The 21,011-nt window shown below is 44.2% G+C and overlaps 1 protein-coding gene across 5 annotated transcripts in view; it reads left to right on the forward strand.

Annotated features, from left to right (window-relative positions):
- Positions 1-21,011, forward strand: part of CFAP20DC (CFAP20 domain containing) — a 1,691,586-nt gene that overhangs the window by 1,546,472 nt on the left and 124,103 nt on the right. The window lies entirely within an intron of this gene.

Below are 21,011 nucleotides of genomic sequence, written 5' to 3' on the forward strand. Positions count from 1 at the left end.
CTGTTGTGTGCCACCTCAAGCTGCATACTGATGCTGTGCCTTGACAGCACATTGGTTGGTGAGGAAAGGCGGTTGACCGCCTTGGTGTAGAGGTCTAGGCACTGCATCTCCCTGTGCCTAGCAGCACAATCCACCCTCAGTTCAGCACAGAGTGCCTCCAGGGCACCCGTCATTCCCATGAAGCCAACCCTGATTTGCTTCTGTATTGACCTGATATTTCTCGCCTGCAGGCGCTGGACTTCCAACATGTACCCCTCCAGCCCTCTGAAGACTGTGTCCTCTCCTGGGAATGCTGCACTGGTGGATGCACGTGCCCTGCGCCTGGATGGTATTGGCGGGATTGGATCAGCACGTGCTCGATCACGGTGTCGTGGCTCTGGCTGTCCCAGGACTGGTTGTACATCGCTATCGGTGTCCTGGGCTTCCTCCTCCAGCGGGTACAATGGTGGCACTGCAATCCGCCTGCTGTGTTTTGAAGGGACGACTGGGCTGCCCTCCTCATCCATTCCCTCCTCCTCCTCTTGCCCTGTTGCCTCTGGGTTAGGGGAATCATCCTCGCCTCCACTGACTGTTCCTTGTGTTTCTGATGGTGCTGTGGACGTAAATGCACACATTAATTTTCTGTCCTGACTTTCATCTGTCATGCATTAAAAATCACTGTTTGGAGTTACATGGGTCCTGTCTGTCTGTATTTTGCCTTTCATGATGCGCACATACTGTTTGGGACTGACTGGGTGTCAATGCTCCACTGTTATGTGCATGTGACAACATCTCCCGTGATGCACTGCTGTGTGTGGTTGTGTACCTGCACTGGACTTTTAGTTTTGTTGTGCCCCTGGGTCTCTCCTGGGTGTGTGGGGGAAGTAGGGGGTATCAGGGGTGTGATGGCATGCTTCTTACCTTGTCTTGGTTCCGGGGGGCCGGAGCTGTCAAGGTCTGCCACGCCCATTACACTCTCCGGAAGCAGGGTCCCCTCAACCATTTCCTCGAGTGGTGTTGAGGCAGTGGCAGTAGAGATCCCACCACCGGTCTTCTTGGCCTGCTCCAACCTTGCAGCGACCTTCTCCTTTGAGCGCTGGCGCATGTCGTACCAGCGCTTCCTGAGGTCTTCCACGCTCCGGTGGGTGACGCCAATTGCATTTACTTTACGCTGGTTATCAGCCCAAATCCTCCTCTTGCGTGTCTCAGGCACACGCAGGGACTTTTTTCCAAAGAGGTGCTCCTGGCTAACAACCATTTCCTGGATCAGGACCTCCAGCTCACTAACAGAGAACTTTTGTTTTCTTTTTCTTGGGGTCTCCCCCTGCTGCTGATTGTCCTTGCTGACCATGTCTCCAAGCTCTGCCATTGTTTGTAGCACTGCAGTGATCCCTCACCTCCACTCCTACTCTCTCACTTCTGAGACTCAGGTGCAGCATGGGTAGTCACACTTCCTGGTTGTGATGTCATCATGCTGCACCTGAGTTTCCGATTCTCTAATTTGCGAAATTCGCAATTTTGCGACTTTTTTTAGTATAAGAAATCGCTATTTGAAATATCGCAATGGAAATAGCGATTTTTGGGGAATCGCTATTTTTGTGCGATTTTTATTTACATACCGATTTGCGAATCTCAAATTGCGATTCGCGAAAAAAAGGCAATTTGGGAATCGCAAAAAGGGGGTTTGTAACATATGGCCCAGTGTTCCTTAGACTGGTAACTTGTAACCTTTTTCTGTTTTCCCTTGCGTCTATGAGAAAAGCGTATGTCTTTCTTGGACCACATTAATGCATGTTATAAAGAGTTCTTTTAACATATTCACCAATATAGCAAATGCCTGCCTTGGTTCACACATCCCTTTGCCTCTAAATGGTTCTTCCAAATTCTCAAAAATATGAATTCCTTCAGTAACTAAATTATGAAGTAATGCCTCTTTTTTAAGCATTTGAGGACTGTTTACCACTTACGGCAGCTAAATATGAGTCAAAAGGCTTCTTTCAGTGTTTCCAAGGTAGCATTGGTGCTCCTGCTTCACACAGGAAAAGGTGATACTGAGACATATTAGGCAAAGGCCACTCTACAGCTTTCTAAGGGAGAGTCTAAAGTAATTAAGCAAATAACTAAAACATCTATTTAAAATAATAGGTTAACACAACAATCTAAAATAACAATTCGGTGAGGCATTCTTAGTACTACAAATAGAAATTACTATTCTGTCCATCACTGCTTCTCAACTAGTTTTGTATAATTAAATCTGTAATGATTTTTCCAGTTGTTTAGTCTGCTTTTGTTTATTTCTTTATAACCCAGTGCTGGTGAAATACCTGTCACTGTCACTACTCTTACTAAATACCATTTAAGTTTGTGCTTCAGTGGTATTCACTCCCCTCTTAATCCTCTGCTGTACCCCATGTGTGGCGCTATCAACAAACTTGTTGATTCAGTTGATAAATGTAATTCATCACCTTCTATCTGCAGTAGGGTCAGGAATCCCGTGTGCCTACTTCTCTGAGAGACTAGACACATTCTATGCCTCCTTAAGCTCCGCCATGTGCCTAAATATATTGTGTTGCATGAGGATGCTGATGCAACAGCAGTAAACAGATACTTTGTTCTCTTACAACACAAAGTGCCTGACGGCTGTCAAGCCCCAGGTTCTGATAAGTGTACCCTGTGTCCCACATAGTCAAATGGGCATGCACTCCAAAAAGTCAGATTTACTTCATGGAGCACTTCTCCTCATACACCCTTACACACCTGCGTAATTATTTCACAACTTCCCATGAGCAAGACAACATTAATGAAGTTTCTCTGAATGGTGAAAACCCAAGTGTCATTGGTCTATCATCCAGTTTCGCACGTGATTGAGAATCTTCAGGGGTTGGTGATGTCAATAGTGCGCTTGACCCTTGTCAGGGTAGTCCACTTATTGCCACGTGTTGTAAGTATCCTCCTCAATGACAGAAAAATGTGTAGAATTGGAGGAAAGGTTTATTGATTATGAATAATGGAAATATCACCCAGGACCAGGCCGCAGGGCAGCAAATGGCCCAGGAACTTCTTCAGGGGCGGCTCCTCCAGTAAGACAGAGGAGCGTCGCCCCACTGCTCTGTAAGCAGGTCAAAAAGGAAAAAATAAAATGATAACATTCATTATTTTTATCATTTTATTTTTCCGTCATTGCTCAGCTGGTATGGGGCGGGGCTGGGCTGTTACAGAGGACCTGGGGAAGGAGTGCTGGCATTCTCTAAGTACTCATGACGGTTTGACCGGCCATCTTGGGACCGCCAAACAGTCATGCGCACTTTGCATGTTCTCCACCTTGCTATACTGTACAGCCTGGCTGGAGAACATGCACAGCCTCCCAGTCCCTCCCTGAGTGCTAAACCACAGCGCTCAGACCAATCACAACGCTGCTGGAATGCAGTTTCGTGATTGGCTAGAGTAGCCTGGGAGACTGTGTGCTTCCTGCTTCCAGCTCCTGGAGTCCTGGAAGCGGGCGAAGAGGACCGAGAGGCAGCAACTTGCAGGCAGGTAAGTGATTTAAAAATATTTTTTTACATTCCCTCCACCCATGATCCGCCGCCTCACCACCATTAAGTAGCAGCCACCACAGAACTTCCTATTACTTCAACCTCACACATTTCATTTATATAACACACCGATGTTCTATGGTAAATACAACACATGGCTTTCCTGCCCCGTTTCAAATGTTTTACATCAGTCCGACTACATCGTTGAAAAGTTAATTCTGGAACCCCTTAGAGCCATTTAAGAAAAAAAGACTAGTTGCCCTATTGCCAATTGGCCAAACATTTTGCCATGAAAAAGGGTGGAAATCAAGTACATTGAAAGCAACAGTTTATAGACAATGCAGAGGAGATCGTGTTAAATGTCTAGGATGACTTGTATCAAGGTACATAATTAAATGACATAATTAAGCTTTCTGGGGCTTCCAGATGGATGAGTATAATTTTGACATTTAGATTTTCTCTATAAAATGCAATAAATATTAATATAACAAAGCGTGAGAAAAACATATGAAGATATAAAAAGAAATATTAAAGCAGTAATTGGGACAGCAAAGACACATCAAACAAAATACATAGGTAAGAAATGATCAAGAAAATTATATGACGTAGCCAACTTGGTCAAAACAGTTCAGTTTCTGCATTTGAAAATTAGTGAAAATTACCTTCCCAAGCAATAGGTGTGAAGAAAATTTGAATATGAGCTGAAGGAAAGCAAAAGATAACAAATTGGCTTGATTTGACCTATGCCAAAGATTCCGGCTTTCCCAAAATGAGAATGTGGACCCTCATGTTAAGCCAGGCCCCAGGATGAAATTCTGTCTCTGGTTTCTATAGTTTTTTTTGGGCAAAGTCATGTAAATTGACCTCGAGCCTACGTTGTACTCAGCCATGCATTCAGAATAACTCATGTTTTTACGAATCCAAGCAAAATCAATGGCATATCAAGTTATGGAAATGAATCGATTACTGATAGGCCATGTAGACACCCAAAAACATCATGCACTGTCTTGCAAAACACGCATGTAGTTTGCATGCATATTGACGGTCTGTATTACTGTTCTTGATATAAATGCTACACATTGCAAACAAAACTAAATTTGCAGTTCAGTTTGAGCGCAGATGTGAATATTACAATGCCCACGGGTTAGGATGCATACTAGCACCAGCAAGGGCAACTGTCAATGGTTAAGTGTTTCATAAAGAAAATGTTGGCAGTGGTAGCTCAAAAAATGCTGGGCGAATTTGCACCAAACATCTGGTAGTGGGATGCCACTGCCTTCTGTGTGTTTTTTGTAATTTGCAACATATATATCTGGCAGTCTTAGAAGTATTCACAAAAGAATGTTCTGCTATGTTAATTTGTGAACTGGTACATATACTGACATTTTATAGAATGAAATTTGAATCTGAATTTGAAATCCCTTTGGCTAAATGACATCCATTCTAGCTCCGGTAGCCATTTAGTCCACAATCTGGTTCCACTTACCATGCCAGGACACATTCACAAATGTCCTGGAAAATGAGGTTGGGTTAGAGTTTTGGCACAGGTTAAGCAACAGTGAGTAGCCTCCCTAGTAGAGGAACAGGATGTGACTGAAGGGAATTTTGGTTATGCACAAATGTCATTCCAAGTGGGCTGTGGTGAACAAAGGGTCGGACTTCAACTAGTTAAACTCTGCACACGTCTGTGCTGGTGGCTCTGGGGACAGAGGATAAGGCACAGTGCATGGCATTCTGTGCAAATCGGAAACACAAATTCAGCAGGTTTTTGGTCAGTCAGGGTGGGAACAGGGCATGATCTGGGGCTAGGGCTAGGGCTTTTTAGGTACAGCCAAGGTCGAGGCTGAGGCAGCAGGAACATGTGCATGTCTTAAGGCCGCTCCATGTGCAGAAGTAGGGTGAGTGAGCACAGGGCATGGCAAATGGCCATGCTGTGCATCCATTCCCTGTTTGGCACTGACACGCATGCTAATAGATTAATATGGGCAGGGCACAGTATATATCAAATTATTGGAAACTCTTGTTGGAGGCCTACTGCTGTTGACATTAAGATCACAAACTAATATGTATTTTAAAAATGTAAACTTCCCATGAAACTGAAATTTCCTCTGTATGGTTTACCGGGTATTAGAATGTGCTTTTTTTTGTCAATTTAACGGAATAAATGCAGACCAAACAAAAGGCGTGTATTACAGTAAAGGTCTAAGATGGTACGCTCAAGACCACCAGCGTGTACCTAGTCTTGCTCGTCAAGACTATTTCTGTTAAACCCTGTTGGCCCCTCGCCCACAGTAGGTGGATACTCCATCATCGGGCTTACTCACCCTCCAAGACATTTGCTTTTGTGAGGAGTGAGCCACAACAGAAGATGGAACTCCTGGATTGGGGGGACACATGTATTGCTATACACATCCCATAGCAGTCACTCAAGCTCAGCAACTCAGCTGGTGTCATTGTACACCCCAAGTACAGCAACAAATAATGTTCTGTGGTGGTACCCAACATTAAGTTTGCCTAGACCAGAGCTATGTTTTTATTATTTTCTCTTTGTGGCAGCAGTGTAAATAAAAAGGTGAGTGTGCAGCCCTGGGGGTTAGCTGTGATCACCTGACCACATGAGGTGTCAATTATTGCTGTTTCTTTGACACAAGTGCCCATGAACAAACCACTAACCCTTGCATTGATAAATGGAATTTCGTAAAGAATGCTCTTGTGGTGATAGTCAGTTGATTTCTTGAATTTGTAGAAGATTTCAGAATCCTGCAAAGCCCAACAGTTTAGAGTCCCCATTTTCCAATCAGGTTTAATTATTTTTCTAAATATTTATCGTCAAATTATACTTGAATACAGCTCCCAGGATAATCTTAGAATAGGCACTCAAGGTACCCTAATCATTAACCAGTCAGGGTCCATCTGAAACCGATTTTTAATGCACATATCTATAAAACAACTAAACAGATTTAAAGCTTTAAAACGTGTGTCTTTATGCCACAATCATTACAGTTTAATTAACCAGTTTTTGTGGTAGAGTTGAGCAAAAATCCATATGGGACCAAAAAATGGGAATCCTTCTTGTTTGAATTGGCTCTTCCTATGGTGCTTTCTTTCAACTTTTTGGTTTTGTTCTTCCTGGGTTTTCCGCGATTTATGTGCTAGCCTTAGGCTTTTGAGCGCTTGACACTGCCATTCAGTGCCAAGCGTCTGTGTTTGTCATATGCATACTTATGATTGATACATTTTTTATTGACTGATTTGAATTAGCTGTAAGTTCCTTGTCTAGGGGTAAACTATATGCCTAGGTCATGTAACTCAGATGCTCTTCCGGTGGCCTTTCAGCACTGGTTGTGCCACCCATGGGGGTAGGTCTTCAAATGTGCCACAGGTTTGCCCTGGCATGGCCTGTGTGTACAGGTTATTGTTACTAGGCTTAGCATTTAAAAAACTACTTGCCAAGGTTCTGCATGTCTCTTCCTACATCTGCATACTCTCTGGGGGCAGGGTGCGGTGTCAGAAAGAAGTAGGGCATGTGTTTTATATGCACTGGCATTGAATGGCACTGGATGGCAGGTTAGGTCCGATGGGGCCTGCTTTTCGCATCAGATTGACATGAGGGATCTGTGGAAAGGCTATTGAGCTGTATTTCCTATGTGCAGAACAGTGGCAACATAGTGTTTGATATCGATGAGTTCGTAATGGCAAATCCTCTCTGGTGGTGCGAATAGATCAATATGCGACTTTAGAAATACCCCTTTGGGAAAGTGGGCATTTACATGCTTGTGGCTCTGTGTGCCTGTCAAGCTGTCCCCAATTTACATCTGGGTGACAGGGGACAGCTACATCTGTGCATTCCTGATAAAACAGCCATAAACTAGAGGCTCAAGGGTATTGCAGATGTTGCCGACCTCTGACTCTCAGGGGTCTTTCTGGGACGGATAAGAGGGGGTGAAATTTGCACCTGCATTCTAAGTGGCAGGGTCTTGGCCCTATGAAAGATAGTAATCAAGCTTCCAAGGGTAGGGTGGCAAACAGGACAACATTTAGAGAGGCCTGTGCATTTCAGAGGTGGCCTTTTGAACTGTTCTCATCTTCAAAGACCATTGTGGGTATAATTACTGGGGCTCTGTCCTTAGGAGTTAAAAATGCTTTGGGTATTGGAACCATAGTACCCTGGTATAATGCTGGGACATCAAGAAGAGGAACCAATGGGGCAGGGACTGCAACTGGATTATATGCAGACTTGTGGTGGCCTGGTGCTTGGCTGCTCTAGGAAGGGGACTATCACATGCAATGTTGCTGGCCTGCAACTAATTGCCAACTGTCCTGGTCCAGGTCCCTAAGCACTCTTTAAGGGCTAATTGGCTGGTCTCCAGTCCATGAGATATCAGGGACAAAAAGGATCTCCCTGTTTCCACAAGATTATAACGACCGCGCAGGGTGCAGCGGATATGGGTGGAAGTGATAGGCGGTTGGGATAAAGACCTTCCCAATGTATGCAGAAATCACACAGTGCTGAGGAGTGTGCTCATAATTATCTGTGGCCCACCTGGGGGTGCCACAGCGTGAGGAGTGTTTGGAAGTTTGCGGAGTCTGAGGGACCCGACCTTACAACCGGAAACCTGTGCTAGCTCTCACTCCGTAGCATGTGGTGTCCGAGGGGTGTTTTGGGAAGTTTGCAGAGTCCTTGGGACCCGAAATGGAAGCCTAGACTGTCTCCGACCTCCAGAACAGGAGGACAACAGTGCCTGGCATCACAGCCTCAGTCTGAGGTCACCGGCACCCTCTTCCTTGACCCATGTCACAAGGTAGTCTGTTGTTGAGAATATCATGACTGGATCCTAGGGGTCTCGTTGTGCCTTGGGTGCACCCACGGCTGGCTACCAGGAGCAACTACAGCTCGCATCTCCGCCTGAGGGGAAACAATTCTCCAAATTGGAAGCGCTTCAGCTTCCAGTGTCACTGTCATTTGCCTACAGGGAGGATAGTGATCCCGCACTTGTGAAGGTGCCTGAGGACCTAATCTGGATGGACAGAACCAAGCAACTGTTTCCTTATGTTTTAAGTGGTCCCGACCATCGAATCACAGTGTCGCCATCTGGGGCAACGTGTATCGTTGGCTGGTGTGGTTTGAGTGGCAGAGGAGCTGGGTCACAAGGAGTAGTCAAAATCTGTGATTTCATGACCATTACAACTGTACGGGTTATGCAATATTGGGAATGTTGTGTTTTATGCTAATGTGATCGCGGGAAAGTGGAGTACCTCTGAACAGCCTGCATATATGTTTCTGTCATTGTTAATGTGGGAGGGATCGCTTGGATTGTGAACACCTTGGGGAAGTACGTAGATGGGTTTATGCTGCTTACGAGGCTGAGGAGATAAGAGGGCCAGTGAATACCTATGACTAGTACATATATGTTCATGCCCTTCTGCTGCCAAAGGGAGAGGTCAACAATATCATATACCTGTAAAGTATATATCCAATGTGTATGTCGTTTTGATTTCAATGTGTGGGTGTAATGCAAAGACCAGAATTTTATACTTATGGTGTGGTGTCTTTTTGTAGTGTACTCAGTGTATTGCGAGGGTGGTGTTGTGCCAATAATTTACGCGTTACTGCTCTGTGCCAAGCTACCCAAGGGTGAGCACAGGTTATCAGATAAGTGTATCGTACTCATGCTATTGAGGACGGTGGATTCTACCGGACTGCGATGCGCCCCAGTCAGCCAGAAATCGCTGGGTCTAACACTTCCTTATTTAACTTTCCCTAAACTTGCCTCCATTGAACAATCTGCATGAAATTATGCCAGAAAAAAAATTGCCAAATTTTGTGCAACTTCTTCAAAAAATGCCAACGTTCTCAAATGAAATATTTTTTTTTCAACGAAAGGTGCAACATAACCATAACTACACAATCCCCATCCCTGATCATGTAATGTATATATGTAGTTTTGTGTTATGCACACATCATGTGTGATGCAGCGCTACCTTGTGAGCTATAACACTGTGAGCCTTAGTCTAGAATAAAGTTTCGTTGGTGATAAATTACTACTTCCCTAAGATTACCACTCGAAGCAATGGAAGCGTCAGTGGTATTGTGTTCATTAGTACTGCCAGCAGTGTGGCATTACAGCCGATAATATTTACCACCGGTAGGAAAACTGCCACCATTGTTTTCTGCTTTTCACAAGATAAAAACAGTGGTGTTTCCCATTTAACACTGGATGTAAAATGACCACTCTTTCCACAAGTAGGCCATGCGTGTTTAACTATGGCATGGTATGATAATGTTGCAGTCACCAAGCAGGACACGGCATGTGTTCAGGTAGCAGAGAGCAAGCCTGGTTTTAAAACAAGGAAAAGAGTAAGGCAGCATTAAATATTAGGTTGCATTTCCATCACCTACCCTTGGACTAAAAATAAAAAGCAGAACTTACTGCAGCAAGATTCCTCCTCTGTTACATCTTCGGATGAATGCATAACTTGTGGGTCAAGTGGATGAAAAATGAACAGCATTCAGAACCTGTCGACTGAACAGCAGTTAAAAAGCAAGGCTAGTCCTACGTTGTAGCACACTCAGAGAGTGTTATTGTAGATTTGAAATATCATTAAATCAGCACAAACCACACTTATCATTTCCTGCACATTTTTCACAGAGAGCTGCTTTCTGACAATGAGTAATCTGTTAATCTGTTCTTCGCCTCGCAATCCGTCAAAGTGACAGATTCATTCCATCCCTAATACATAATATCTTCATTTACTGTATGTCTTAGTGGAACTTTCTTTTTTTTTGCTTGCGCTGGGATTCTTGGGGGGGGGGGGGGGTAGCTGAAAATGTATTAATGTATACAACGCCACACACTTCTGTTTTCTCTTTGTTTGCCTGTACTTTGGCACGACCTCCTTCAAGTAAACGTTATTCATAAATTCTAATGCAGATTACAATACTTTATCTCGCAGCACAAGCAATTTGCTCACTTAAATGAATGTACAATTAAAGTGGAGGTCACTGCAAGGGGAAAAGATGTCCTACTCAGAAAATGTACTGCCCGTTAATTCATTGCTGTAAATTTCTTTAGTGGTCGGCGGGCCTCACTCATCACAGATACATTTGTCATTCTGCCGGGAGTCTGAAAAGTATGCATTGCATATAAGTAAGATATTGACGAGTTACCATGAAAATCTATGTACAAGCGCTGAGTCGGCAGAATCGTCTACTTGAATATTTTAGCTGAATCAAAACCAAGTCATTATCCAGAGATATTCAGTCTATGCATCGTTCAACACTGCGAGTCTGTTATCTGTTTTTATCATGGGTGTACTTGGGCAAAATTATTTCCACTATGAAAATCCTAGCTAAACGTTTAAGGGTTATACAAGTACATACATATAACAATATACGGGTGTTGAAATATACACACATAGACATTACATGGAGCCTTCATTTGCAGACCTCCGAGTGTCTCCATCGGGTATCTGGCACAGCTTTCCGATCTCCTGGGCCAACTCTCTGTTCTGCACTCCAACTTCCTTGCTTTAGGAGATTCTAAGCTTCATGTCAAATACATTAACTACTGTGGGGCCTTACAGTTTGTTAATGCTCTCGAGAGTTTCAACCTGGAACAGCATGTCCAGAGCCCCACTCACTCCGCAGGTCATACTCTGGACCTGAATTTTTCACACTCTCTGTCGCTACGTATGAGACCGGCTTCTGTTTTACCATGGTCGGATCATTTTTGACTACCCTTTGAGATTGCCATCAATCTGCCTTTTGAGCAGGCTCCCCCCCCACCCACCCCACCGCCCGTCAGTAGCATGGTAGACCCTGGCGTCAAATGTCCCAAGCACAGTTTAGAGAAACCTTATTGGCGATCCCTACAGCCTTCACAGGCCCAGTGACTCAAGACCTGGAGGCAGTGGACAATTGACTCACTTAAGCCCTTGATCATGTTGCCCCAATGAAATCTATGTCCCATTGTCATTTGACGCCATCTGCACCTTGGTTCACAAAAGCTGTAAGGAAGGAGAAGTCACACTGTAAGCAGATGAAGTGCGCCTGGCACTCTGCATATGATAAGAACGCTAAATCAGCACGTAAACAGACGCTGGCCCGCTTTCGTAAATCCAGCCTTCGCACACAGAAAGAGTTTATTGCCTCCTCCATCGAGGCTGCTGGTAACAAACCTTGGGCCTTATTAGGTCAAGCCTAGCGTTGCAGCACATGCGCTGCTCGCTTTGCGAAGCATGCAGTATTCAGTATAGCGTGGAAGCTCCGCCCACTCTTTGCCCATCTTGTTCATCGGCTTAGGTCCTAAATGCAGCCTTCCGATTGGTTTTAGGCTTGCTAGTCCCTTTCCATGATGACCATGTCGTCATTTGTGTCCTTCCATGGCTTCTGGCGCCTTTACTGCACGGGCTACTTTCTTCCCGTTCCCCCCCCCCAGTCCGTAACTTCTTGGGCCGCCCACCCCCCTCCTGCGCACTTCCGGTCATGCTCGGGCCTTCTCGCGCCTGCCCGAACTCCCATTTCCAGTATAATAGGTCTTGCGTGAATGCGAGTCCTATTGCATTGCAATTGCTTGTTTTTCTAAGCGGGTGAACAATATCCATCGAACGATGGAGTGTAGCCTCTTTGTAACGATAAAGGTGCCTTCCAGACATGTTCTCGCATACCCAGAGATGCCCGACATTCTTTGCTGTTGTTTTCGCAATTACTTAGTGTTCACCTAACTACTGGTTTCGGCTGTCTCTTATGGCCTTCGGCTGTCTCTTATGGCCTCTGTTAATCTGAACTTCTGGTTCCCTTGTCGACGCAAATATTACGTTTGAGAGTGAGCTCAGTGTGAACTGCCCTGTCACAAATCACGTCGGGCCAGCGCGATCGGATCTTAAGGTCACCTCTGCAAATGTGCGCTGCTTTCTGGCCCGCGAGAGGACCGGGCCGCCACCTCTTGGAAGGAGTCTGACTGCCTACGGTGATATCTCAAGCACAGCTGCAGCTGCTGGACTCCTCCAGAACAGCCTCCACCCTTCCCTTCGGTCCGTTGCTTCCGATCCGAGGCTGTCTCTGCCAACTCGAGCTTCACTATTGTTTTAATGCGCTTTGTTTCAGCTGCCCTAGTCTGAATGAGCGAGGCGTAAATGAATAGACTTAATTTGTTTTCTTTTCATTTGTTTGTTCTTCAGAGCTATGCTATTTATTGCTTGTAACGTGAGAGCTGCCAACCAGCTTCAAATGAAAACACACCTAGCCTTGGAGAGTTACTGAGTCTGTTCAAGGGGAGACCTGCAGACACCTAAGCGAGCAAGACACGCCTATGTGAGACCGTAAAGCACGAGTAAGTTAGAGTTGCAGTATCTAAGGAGAGGATGTGGTGTTACAGCAATAACTGCTGACTTTGGAATCGTGTCCTTGTGTAATTTTAGCCTTCGGGTCGAGTTTGCGCTATATAAAACTGTAAAAAACATAAGAGAAACTGGTCGCTGTTAGTCAGGTACAAGCTGCCATTCCTAACTACCGACCAGGCGAGGGCTCCTAGGCTAATGGCGGCTTCGTCTAGAGTGAACAAGGCAAGGTGAAAGCTGCCAAGGCAAGACCAGAAGAAACTCTTCCAGCTGACGGGGCAGATTCAATTGTAATTTCTAATGATAATACTTATTGCTACAAATATAATTATAAACAAACCTAAATAAGCTTTATGTAGTAAAAAAGTATACATTTGAGAATAGTTTTAAAATGTTCCGGCCAATATTTAAAAAAAACATCAAAACTATCTTGCAGGCATTTACAAGACAACCTCAGTGGCTACCTTGTATGACAGTAGCACCATTATAATAAAAAGATGCTGAGGTAACAGTGCATTAACTGTTTTGGTAAATAAGGTTTTCATACATCTTTTCCTCCATGATTTGTACTGTCGGCAAAGAAGCATAATGTGGATCACTTCAATAGGTTTAAGTGAAGAAAAATTACGTTTTGACAATTCTCCCATCTGAAATACACTGAGTTGCACACCAATTCCAATTAATAAAAGTACTTGCCAAAAGTGATAGGATTCAGGAGCTGTGAAGCCTACCCAGCAACGTTTTGTAAACCTATGTATAGATTCGCTGAAAAAACAAAGGTTAAAGTGACATTATAGTAAGGTGCCTATCTCATCGACAACCTGAATGTTTTGAACTAAAACAAACCGCTCCTCAGAGACCCACAGTTCTGCGCCCCCATTAATGCTGCTTTACCCATACCCCTCTTTCCCACGCCCAATGCAAACAAGGGAAAGTCCCCTTCACATCGTACATATATGAAATGTGCGCCCAGTAATGGGGCTGGCTTAACTTGCCCAGGGGTCCTGTGGGTTGCTGGCTTGACAGCAGCCTTCACTTGGGAAAAAGGGCAACAGCATGAGAGGAGGAAGGAAAGGAAAAATAAAATAAAATAGATGATAGATGGAGAGGAGAAAAGGACAAAACAAAAAGAGAAGAAGGAGTAACGGAAATGGCTTCCTAGAGGCAGGTGAGGAAGACGATTAAAGAGGAAGGCAAGTCAGAACCCACAAGAAGGGAAGTGGGCAAGGGTGGAGCACTGTCAGACGAAGACAGGAGCAATGTCTGTGATGTGGAGGCAGGAGGCTTTTTCAAAGGGACCCCAAGAAGAACTGGAGAAGTGTATGGAGTTGTGGGGATACCCTCTGGAATCAGCGAAGTCCATACTCTTGCAATAGCCCAGGGGGGCTAAATCCTGGCCAAGTGGGTATTGGGATTGAGAAGGAAGATGTAAAGAAATAAAGCAACCCCATCTCAAGGGTTAGTTTCTCCATCAAAAGAGTGCATTGGAGGGTAAAAGTCAATGCAATTGTAACTCAAAGAGATCAAAGATTTGACAGAAATGTTACCCATAGTAGTAAACTTTCGTCATTGGGGAGGGAAGTGTGAGACCCTGAAAGTTTGGTAAGGGAAGCTCATTTATGGTAATGAAGGACAATGGAGAGGTGTTCAGCATCTTGTGTTTAAGTAGACATTTTCTTTAAAGGACTTACCCACTGTTCAACCTGAGTGAAAAAGGGAAACAGATAAGACAAACTTTAGAGAATACATGGTTAAAAGGAAGCCACGTTAAATGGTTGCTAATTGGGTTTCCTTTGTCCCATACTTCTTAGTTTTTCCTTGTAGGAAAATCATATTTCTGGACACCATTTGTGCTGGCGTTAAAGCTCTGTGCACCTTACCACTACTAACCAGGAGTAAAATGCCTGTGCTTCCCCTTTAAATGTAGTTAAAATTGATTATTCATGAATGGCACCTTTAATTTTTCTTTAAGTCCATAGTATATGGTGTAGAAAATCCATTCAGGGCCTGGAAATTAAATGCCACTGGCAAACTGCAGCACCTATTGAGCTATCCTTTACAGTGACAGTGCAAACATGGCTACAGACCTACACTGTGTAGTTTGACTGCTGCAATGTAAAACCTGTAGTGTGACCATTCAAAATAATCCTTTTGGACAGGTAATGTCCTCCCTTTTAATTATGAGTCACCCATATGTAGGCTTTGTAGCCCACAAAGCAGGGTGCATGGAATTTAAAAGTATGAAAGATAAAAAATAGTATTATCGTGTCCCTACCGAGACAAATCCCAAAAGTCTAGTTTCACTGCGCAAGTCTAGCAGTCTAATGTAGAAAATTAAAGTATAGATTAAAATACTAATACTGCTAAGTCGGGAATGGGACCAGCTAGAAAAAATTAAACCACTATTTTAAGAGGTATTACGAATCCAATTGAATGATAAAGTCAATTTTTTAATAAATATTTTTTTAAAAGTAACTTTTATAAAGTTACACTTTACCTACCTGAGTTTTCAGACGGCTAATTAGCATTAGTCTCTGCCAACACCTAGCTTCTCCTCAGCCCTAAATGAGGTGTGAAATTCCTCCCAGAAGCAACTCATTGGGTTGACTTGAATGGGCCATTGTGACTCTTCTAAACTCTGAAGGATCTTCAGGGTAGGGGCTGTGGACATCCTTTTAGACACCACAATTTCAAATCCTGACTGACAGGTCTGTTTAAATCACATGGAACACTTTTATGCACCTGACAGGGAGAGAGCAGGATGCCAGGACAATTCTTGTTTATACCCTGTCTGGGTGCTCTAGGACCCTGCCTTCGTCCTACCAGATGTCTGTCTCCTAGGCTGTTGTGGGTACAAGGCTTTAGTGTTAGATTTGGGAGGACACTGTTGATTTCCATAGTGCACTCCCCTATACATCCATAACCCTCAGAGCCCAAGTTTAGTGTGACAGAAATCTTTTACTATGTTGATAATGCATGGCACAATGCTTTTTGGGCCTGTTAGCAGTAAGGCAGATTGAAACTACTACAAAAAGTTGGTAGGGTTGCCACTGCAAACATTTACCCTATTGTTTGGGGAGTGCACAGGAGTCATCTCCACCCACTACCTAATGCCAGGGGTAAATTTGGCACACCAAGGCATCGCCTTAGAGTACTTTCCAGACCTGCGGTAAAACAGGAGAGGACTACACCTGCTGTCTGTGTACTGAGAGGAGCCCTGAATGACTGGGTCTGCTCCCTCTTGTACCCAGGACAAAGATGTGGAGTCCTTGGGATAGGTGGCGGACCTCCTGGGTGCTCCAGTACACAACAAGCTTTATGAGGCTTTTTTCCTAAAGTGCTCACTGACCAGTGGCAACAGAACTTGGACTGGAATTTGCTGTTGGTCTCTGACTAATTCCAGGTAAGTCTCTAAGTGCTGTCCCTTGAGGTCCTGGGGACAGCTGAAGTGTATTTTCAGGCAGCTAATTAGCATTAGTCTCTGCCAACACCTAGCTTCTCCTCAGCCCTAAATGAGGTTTGAAATTCCTTCCAGAAGCAACTCATTGGGTTGACTTGAATGGGCCATTGTGACTCTTCTGAACTCTGAAGGATCTTCAGGGTAGGGGCTGTGGACCTCATTTTAGACACCACAATTTCAATTCCTGACTGACAGGTCTGTTTAAATCACATGGAACACTTTTATGCACCTGACAGGGAGAGAGCAGGATGCCAGGACAATTCTTGTTTATACCCTGTATGGGTGTTCTAGGACCCGGCCTTCGTCCTACCAGATGTCTGTCTCCTAGGTTGTTGTGGGTACAAGGCTTTAGTGTTAGATTTGGGTGGACACTGTGGATTTCCATAGTGTTCTCCCCTATACATCCATAACCCTCAGAGCCCAAGTTTAGTGTGACAGAAATCTTTTGCTATCTTGATAATGCATGACACATTGCTTTTTGGGCCTGTTAGCAGTTATGCAGATTGAAACTACTGAAAAGTGGGTAGGGTTGCCACTGAAAACATTTACCCTATTGTTTAGGGAGTTCCCAGGAGTCACCTCCACACACTACCTAATTCCAGTCGGAAATATGGCACACCAAGGCATCGCCTTGGATTACTTTCCAGACCTGCGGTAAAACAGGAGAGGACTGCACCTGCTGTCTGTGTACTGAGAGGAACCCTGAATGAATGGGTCTGCTCCCTCTTGTACCAAGGATAAAGATGTAGAGTCCGTGGGTTAGGTGGTGGACCTCCTGGGTGCTCCAGGGACACAAAAAGCTTTATGAGGCTTTTTTCCTAAAGGGCTCACTGACCAGTGGCAACAGAACTTGGACTGGAATTTGCTGTTGGTCTCTGACTAATTCCATGAGAGTCTCTAAGTGCCATCCCTTTAGGTCCTGTGGACAGCTGAAGTGTATTTCTGTTGTCTGAGCATCAATAAAAGGTTTTGAAACTTTTTTAAATGTACCTACCGACCGTTCCACGATGATGGATTGCATTTCAGATTTGTCCCACTGAAAGGCTCCAACTCTTCCAAAAAATGAGAAAGACCCTTTCTGGATTGAGACATAGAAACTTTTTCGACCTGAAATCTGAAAAGCTCAATAGAGTCAGCAGGACCAACCTGCTTTGAATATCTGACCAGCAGTTATTGTATCTGACCAGGGCACCATCACAGTCAGCCTCAACTAGGTCCCAATCTACTGCAACCACTGACTCTCATTGGTACGTTGAGCTTTTTGGCGCTATTTTCACTTAACTAATTAAAAGTTAACATCTCAAGGTCCACTTATTGGATTTGTGTTGTTTTATGTCATTTTGTTCATTTAATTTTTCTCTGTTTTGCTATTTTAGTTTGGGATTTTTATTGCTTGGTGTTTTGAATATCTTACTGTTTTGATACCTCACAAATACTTTACACATCCTCAAGTTAAGCCTGTCTGCTCTCTCAATCAATCAATTAGTAGTCTTTGAGTGCGGCTACTCACCCATGTGGGTTCTCAAGGTGCTGGGGGGTGGGTTTGGGGGGTTGCAGGTCCGACTGGGCAGACTGGTTCATTCGAAGAGCCAGATCTTGAGATCCTTCCTGAATTGTGTCGGGATGGTGGGAGCCTGTGGTGGAGAGGCATGGCTTTCCAGGATTTGTCATTGAGGTAGGAGAAGGATCTTCTTCCAGTCCTGGTCTTGCAGATCCAAGAGACGGTGGCGAGGGCCAGGTGGGCGGGCGAAGGTGTCTGGTGGGAATGTGAATTGAGAGGTAGTGGTTCAGGTATGCTGGTCCGGCGTCGTGGAGTGTGTGAGGCTCTCTGTTTTAGCTATCAGAGGGGTGATCTCAGGTTAATCAGTGATTCTAAGGGTGCAACCTGGAAGAGTTGTGATCATTACCGAAGGGACTGCTCAAGCATTTGCTGCCTCTTCTGTAATATAGAAGATACCTTATACTGCGAAAACAAGGTGCAAATGGACGCTGCGTTCTCAAAGAATTTACGTTATCCTGCTTCATCCTTCAGTGGCAAGCGCTTTAGTGGCAAGCGCTTTATTCACTGAGCCAGCCTGTCTGCTTAAAAAAAAATACATAGTTGCTTCTTCTGTTCACTTGAAGTATGCTTTTTGATGCGTCTCAATGTAAGAGTAGATACGCATTCCCTAACTTAACTTTCAACCCCATGCACACTTTCATGATTGTTTCAGGTAGAAAAAGTCATTTTTATCGCACGTATTTTCTGTTCTCCTTCCCTGCAGTATTATATCGCAGTAGTACTAGGGGTGGATTTTTGTCAGAGAAATATAAGCTAAAATCAAATTAAGGATCGATTTTGTGAACTCTATTTCAGCAGTTTCACAGTTCATATTCCCCCCAGCAAGCTTCTAACTAGAACTGTCTCTCTTAAAGGCAGCTTTTCCCTCCACTGCCCAGAACGTTTCCAGATGAATTCACCTGCGTCACATTCAGAGCTGCATCGAGTTACTCTTATTTTAACAATGACTAATAAAACTGAGACGAGAAGAACAAGTGGGAATCGAAACTTGAGGACAGGGATTACTTATATATTGTAGTTATTCAGACAAATATAAATATGCTATGTGTGACCAAATTTGACTAACCTTTCAAACAAGCATTGGTAATGCCAATACTTGTTTTTAAATGCAGTCACGCCAGATTTAAAAACATCCATGCACGTTAATGCCTGCCCTCCTCCCACCTCTCTTGCTGCCAGAGGAAAATGCCATCATTTGTCTACTTAGCCAAGACATTAAGCGTGCCCCTGAACATTCAAGACCAGGCAGCTGGATAAATAAGCAGAATGATCACAGCTGTGTGGCGGGAGCGCACTTTTTTGGGGGAAGCACACAGCTTCTAACCAATCAAAACATACCCTGACACCTAACATACGGGCAGAGCCAAAGCCCTTATCCTAGTGATTCTCATAGTAATTGTATGCCGACAGCTGCACAGTCAAAAAAGGCAACAACAAAAAATCTATATGAGAGGCGAGGCTTCAGTGTTAGAGAAGGACAACCCTTCAAAAGAGGGGAATGTGACACACAGTATATATTCACTTCAAATTGTAGGTCCGGTTTATGACAGTGCAACATTCAGCAGACCTATTGCTAACAACATACATAGAGTGGACTGTCAACCAGTGACTTTCCTCGACCTGCTTCGCTTATAAATGGTCTTGAAACTTAGTCGAATATTTTTTGGCTTAGTCCAGTGGAGTTGTTCTCTCTATACTGTTTGGTTGTATCCTTCCACATGGTGTGCTTGCATTGAACTACCTGAGGAAAACTTTACAACTGTAGCCACATCTCTGTTCCCCTGTCGGCTGATTTCTCAAATAGGATGCTCCCTAATGGGTACATTCTAAATGACAATTTCCTCAACAAAAAGCTCTCACTGCGTGTTCTATGATTGAATTCAGAGTGCAACGTGGCAAAATTAGTAAATTGTCCCAGTGCACTTCTGATCACATTGGTAATCTCTGTCACTCTAATGCCTACTCTTATTTTCTCCATGGACATCATCGAACGGTAGGCAGGGGTAGCTGTTGCTAGCCCAGGCATGCTCTTTGATACCTAGATGGATGGATGAATAAGTGAAAGGATGGATGAGTGACAGAATCGATGGATGAATAAAACAGAGGGTGGATGGATGGATGAAAGGGTGGATGGATGAGTGAAAGGGTGAATGGATCAGTGAAAGGGTGAATGAACGGATGAGGTAAAGTATGGAAGCATGAGTGAGTGAAAGTATGGATGGTTGAGTGAAACGGTGGAAGGATGGATGAATGGGTAAATTAACAGGGTGGATGGATGCACACAGTGAAAGGGTGGATAAAAGATGAGTGAAAGGATAGATGGGTAAGTAAAAGGATGGATACTGGGGCATCATGAATCCCCAGTTTTAGGAGCTACAGTGGGGGTGAAGTTATTGATGGACCTCTTCTCTCTGCAACTTGGCAGACAAAGGTGAGTCAGTGATAGGATGGATGTGAGTGAAAAGATGGATGGATGGATAGGTGAGTGGATGGATGAATGTATGAAAGATGGATTCAAGGATGGATGAGTGAAAGAATGGATGGATGAGTGAAAAGTGTGGATGGATAAAAGCATGGATGGATGAGAGAAAGAACTGATGAATGAGTGAAAAGATGGATGAATAAATGAATGGATGGATGGAAGGTTGGATGGATGAACAATCGAACTGGTGGATGGATATGCGATGAGAGAAAGGATGGAGAAAATGGATGGATGGATGGATGAGTGAGTGAAAGGATGGCTGGATGGATGGAGGGTATAAGTGAAAGGGATGATGGAAAGGTGTTATCTTAATGTCATTTATACCGCGCGTGGCTACTCCGAGGAGTGTCCTGGCGTTAGCCTAAGAGGTAGACTGACAGCTTCTGCCAAGAATTATCTGAAGAGGAATGTTTTCAGTTTCGTCCTGAAAATAATAGAGGAGCGGAATGAACGAAGCTCAAACTGAAGTTGATTCCAGACCCTAACCCCTAGATGGACCAGAGAGCTGTCACTGGATTTCTGTTTGCGAGCCCTCGACAATCGCCAGAAGTTTGTTAGAAGAACAAAGCTGCCTGGCAGGGGAATAGAAACCAAATCTGGATTGAAAGTAGGCCGGGCCATGGCCATATTATGCAGAGTGCACCGTCACAAGGGCCT

The sequence above is a fragment of the Triturus cristatus genome, chromosome 9, assembly GCF_964204655.1.
Source record: "Triturus cristatus chromosome 9, aTriCri1.1, whole genome shotgun sequence".
NCBI classification, from domain to species: Eukaryota; Metazoa; Chordata; class Amphibia; order Caudata; family Salamandridae; genus Triturus; species Triturus cristatus.